The 5,253-nt window shown below is 43.0% G+C and overlaps 1 pseudogene; it reads left to right on the forward strand.

Annotated features, from left to right (window-relative positions):
* The first annotated feature begins 526 nt into the window (after positions 1-526).
* On the forward strand, positions 527-5,240 carry LOC112079739 (glycerophosphodiester phosphodiesterase 1-like; annotated as a pseudogene).
* Positions 5,241-5,253: the final 13 nt, after the last annotated feature.

Consider the following 5,253-nt stretch of genomic DNA (forward strand, 5'->3'; position numbering starts at 1 on the left):
CGACTTGATTCATGATGATGATGACTACTAGCTAAGACTTTGAAAGTAAGATGTTGACATGATCAGTCCAATCAAAGCTACTTTACCTAAAACATGATTTTACATCATTTTATTTGTGACCAATGACCTTGAACCTTCTTTGAAGGGCACTTGTAATATAACTATATGGCAGGACCCAAAGGGCTGAAATTCTGGATGTCTACCCTTCCTAAGGATTTAGTACTTCATGAGTGACAGAACACTGAGCCAATCACGGCGCAATGCTCCTATTTTCTGCTGGCTCACCTCACCACCACAGAAAGCACTGAGCTAGGCCGAAACACCTGRATATTGGAGCTGCCTTACTCAAGAAAACAAAAAAGAGACCATGTGTGTATGTGGCGCTTTATTAACTCAATTATATATTTTTTTACATTGTTTGCAAACGGATATGTGACAATTATTAATGCTAAAATAACATGCAAAACACGCAAAAATATATTTAATTATATATGCATTTTTTTAGTTGGGGCTAAACATGTGCACCTACCCTGAATAAATGGGTTGCCACTGTTTATATACCACGGCCACACGACTCATATGTAGGAGTGAACCATTTTGTGAACAGGGTGGTGCACCTAATAACCTGGAAACTCAGTGTAATGTTCAGTATCTATAGATGAGTGCATAGCCACAGTCAGAAACTCTCCACTGTGGCTCTAGCCATAGAAATATAAATATATTTATGTCATTCTATTTTATTGTATTGATATGGTATGGCTCAGACTGCAGCTATCTCGAGTAGTGTGAGCGTGGTACTTCTCTCGTCTCTACTCCATAGCAACGACCTCTAGATCCGCGTGTACTATGAACTAGAAACCGACTGATGCTCTCTCCTTTCAAATCTCGGATTCTGCAACATCCCATCGCAATATAATATGGTGTTTTTATCTTGTGAAGCTGGAGCAGTGAGTCGGCTGTGTCTGGAATGATGCGTAATTGAATTCTAGTTTTTTTTTGCTGTGTCTGGTAGTTACCTAAGCGCATGCATCTCGGTCTCAACTTGGAATTCACACCAACAAGGAACTATCATTCGGTGATCAAGTAGATCGATCAAATAAATCAGATTGAGAACTGTGACAATGTATTGATTTTATCATTGGATACATTTTAATCAACGCTTCTTAACGATGTTACAAATTGGAGACGAAGTTTATTTCTCAGCAGTATTTCTGCTGGTTCTATTCGGACCAGGAGCGCGATTGGAGCATCGGCCGTCACCGCATCCATTTACGTCTTTATCGTGATGTTTCGGTTCCCACAAGTACCGGCTGACCAGGCAAGTCAGGTGCTGCGGCCCAATGGCCTTGCGAGCGCCGGCGTCCCCGTGGTTGCGCACCGGGCAGGGGGACACGATGCTCCGGAAACACCATTGCAGCGATCCGAGAGGTGAATCAAGGACAAAGTATCAGTTATCTACCCTGTCTGGCCTACTTAATGCTGTAGCTGCAAATAAAATGATGAGTAGGCTTACTGGGCTATAATGATTTGATTTAGGGGCAGCAGGTGAAGTGAGCAGAGGCCGATGAGAGGCATATGACGTCCCTTGTCGGTACTGTGACATTGTTTCATATTATCAGGGGGTTTAATAAATGTTGCCCAAAATCCATGCAGAGGGAGAGCCTGTTAACTTATTTTGCCATGGTTAGTATAATATAGTCTATAATTTTTTTATATCTATTCTTTAATTTGAAATATATTTTGGCTAATGTCTAGGCCTACTAGATCAGTACAATCCCAGTTGGTTTAATAGCCTGCTGCTCCGTCTCCCCTACTCTGTCTATCTATCCATTTCAGATCTATATCTCTCCGTCTTTCTCCACACACCTCTCCGTCCCTTCCTCCTCCCCCTGCTTCATCCTCCTCTCCCATCCTCTAGGCCAGCAGGAATGGAGCCACAGGGGTGAGCTGGACTTGGGCTTCACTGCAGATGGAGTGGCGGTGCTGATGCACGATGAGACGGTGGACCGCACCACCAACGGGACGGGAGCGGTGGGCACGCTGCGTCTGGCAGAGCTCAGGACGCTCGACGCCACGGGCAAACACAGGCTCAGGTGGGCTTGGCAGGGGAGGGGAGGTTAGGGCCTGGTCCAAAAGCATTGAACTCCTGGGTCATATTCATTAGGCAGAAAATGGACTGAAACAGGGAGGACCAATAAGAAATGCTTTTTTTGTTTTCTGTTGCAAAACATGTTTCAGTTGTATAGCCTAATGAACATGACCCTGACCTGAATGTTACGCCTTCAGTGTTAGCAGATCTAAAAAGAACACAAGTTGGTGCTTCTGCCAGGAAACACTGGTAGGGTCAGTACCTGGTGCAAACGCTTAGTAACATGGCCCCATGTGTGATCGGTGAGTTCAGTTGGACTTCAAGCAGGACAGAGTCAGGATGACTGAAAATACACTAGTGGGGAGTGTGAACTGTGAATGGTACGAGGCCAGATATAGACCTATTGGTGGCGTCTCAAATATAGCAGCAGTACAAACGTTTGTGTGTCCCCGCTGGCCTTTGTGTCTCCAGGAGAAGTTCAAGGGGAGAGGGTGCCAACGCTTCAGGAGGCAGTGGAGGAATGCATCAACCACCAGCTGACCATCTCTTCTTTGATGTCAAAGATCAACCTGATCAGGTATTGTCCCTGTCTAGGAACAGCCCCTACTTCCTAGATACAACTGGAGATCTGAGGGGATTGGATACAGGTTTAAGCAATATGGTGATGGCTCCATCTTGTCTTCTGATTGTTTACCATATTGCTGACACTTCCAATCCTCAGTTCTTTCCAGGTGTCTAGTGGGTAGGCTATAGGGTTTGTGTCTGGACAGGGCCCTCTCTAGGCAGGTACAATCCTTGTTTATAAGCTTTAGGGCTTCACTACAGTATACACCAGGTTTTCCCAACCCTGGTCCTCAGTACCCCCAACAGTATACATGTTTATTGTAACCCTGGACAAGCACATCTGATTCAATTGTTCAACTAATCATCAAGCCTCAATGAGTTGAATGAGGTGTGTTTGTCCAGGGATACAAGGAAAGGTGTACTGTTGGGGTACTGGAGGACCAGGGTTGGGAAACACTGGTATACACACTCCAGCAGCACTTTGAATGACAACCACATCACTGTAAGGTCAAATGGTAGTAAACTGAGTGTATAGGGAGATTAAGGCATGTTAAAACGCAGCTGTTTTAAGGTAGTAACATAGGAATCCCTGCTACAGAGACTGGTCAGAAATAATCTCACAGCTGCCACAGACGTGGGTCTGAGAGAATTCAACCCCCTTTACAATGTGACTCACTATACTTTATACTTTAGATTTGCCAAAGTCCCCTACAGACCTCATTATATATGGAGGACCAAAGCAGTCAAAAAGACAATTAAATAGTCTTGGAGCAGTTTCCCGGATACAGATTAAGCCTAATCCTCGAATAAAAATGATTTTTAATAGAGATTCTCCATTGATCTTTTTTAGTCCAGGACTAGGCTTCGTCTGTGTCCCAGAAACCGCCCTTTAGTGTTTCATAGTATTAAATCAATTCAGATTTTATTACAACCCCTTAACCAACAATGCAGTTTTAAGAAATAACCTAAAGAAAAAAGTAAGATAAGAATAACAAATAATTAAAGAGCAGCAGTAAATAACAATATGGGGCTATATACAGAGGGTACCGGTACAGAGTCAATGTGCGGGGACCGGTGTCGAGGTATTGAGTAATATGTACATGTAGGTAGAGTTATTAAAGTGACTATGCATAGATAATAACAGAGAGGCCCAATGCAGCCATTTTCATATCAATATCAAATAATTTCTGGGTAACAAATAAGTACCTTACTGTAATAGATTTCCATTCAAATTGACCAAAAAATATTTCTCAACCAAAAACTGTTCTAGGACTGTCTTGGTCTGAGTTCGGAGGGGGAAATGGAAAACTAGCTATTATTCGCAGAGAGGTTAGGAACTCTCTTTGCTATTGGTCTATTAACCAATTTACCSCATGATGTCGTCACCATGGAAAGGCGAAACCATGCAAACCTGCTGATTAGAAGGTCTTGTGTAGATTGTATTTTCAACCAGCAACTATCAGGAAAAAATACTGATCACTTTTTTTCACACTTTTACAGTGTTAGTTTCATCAGATGTTGAACAATATGATAAAACACGGGAAACTGAATTTTCACTCCACTGGGCCTTAAATAAAATGCCACTTGCTGACCATAAGATCATCATATATCACAGCCATACTCAACAGGCGGACGTGGTCCAGATCTGAACCCACAATGGGGTCAATACCCTCTGGCTTTCAACTGGCTTTCAGTTGAGAGTTGTAATATTAGAACACACAAGGTGCAATTTAGAAATGTGGTGCACGACTAGTTTTCCTCTTGTTATGTCATTCACTGACAGATCTATTTATAACCTGTCAGAAATGTCCTGTTGATCAACAAGCCCACGTTAGCTAGGTAGGTAAGTTAGGCTATCTTGATCTTGTAGTTATCATGGCCAGATTGTGCCCAGGAGCCTTTACTTCCAGGGGCCCCACATTTAGATTTTTGTTGACTCACTCAGGTGACATCGAAAAATGTGTAGAAGTGCAGAAAATTTGCTTTAAAACTGCAATATTTTCTTTCCTCTAACAAGAGGGGTGTGAAACGTTGAGGTCGCGAGGTGGGGGTTGGGTCCAATAAAGACAATATCAATCCGGACCTTTGCCACAGAGGAAATTTGTGTGAACGAACCTTCTCAAATAGTAGTCCTGATATATCATGTTGTATTGTCACATACAAAGGATAGGTGCAGTGAAATGTGTTATTTTACAGGGTCAGCCATAGTAGTACGGCGCGCCTTGAGCAAATTAGGGCTAAGTGCCTTGCTCAATGGTACATCGGCAGATTTGTCACCTTGTCGACTCTGGAATTCAAACCAGTGAGCTTTTGGTTACTCTGCCACCTGCCGCCCACATGTATTTGTGTTACACTGCATGTAGTTTGACAGTAAGTAGTGTAGATGTTCCCTCCTCTCCACCAGGCAGCTGCAGCCCTAGGGGAGATGTATCGTAAACACCCTGTCCTCTACAACTCCAGCATTGTCTGTTCCTTTCAACCTAAACTTATCTACAAGGTAACCTTTGTAACATCTCTGGTCATTTGACATTTATGTTTGTTCGAAAACAACATTTCAACTCCGTAACACACAACATAGCCCAACTATATGCACAAAAACT

The sequence above is a fragment of the Salvelinus sp. IW2-2015 genome, unplaced genomic scaffold (assembly GCF_002910315.2).
Source record: "Salvelinus sp. IW2-2015 unplaced genomic scaffold, ASM291031v2 Un_scaffold9297, whole genome shotgun sequence".
Taxonomy (NCBI): domain Eukaryota; kingdom Metazoa; phylum Chordata; class Actinopteri; order Salmoniformes; family Salmonidae; genus Salvelinus; species Salvelinus sp. IW2-2015.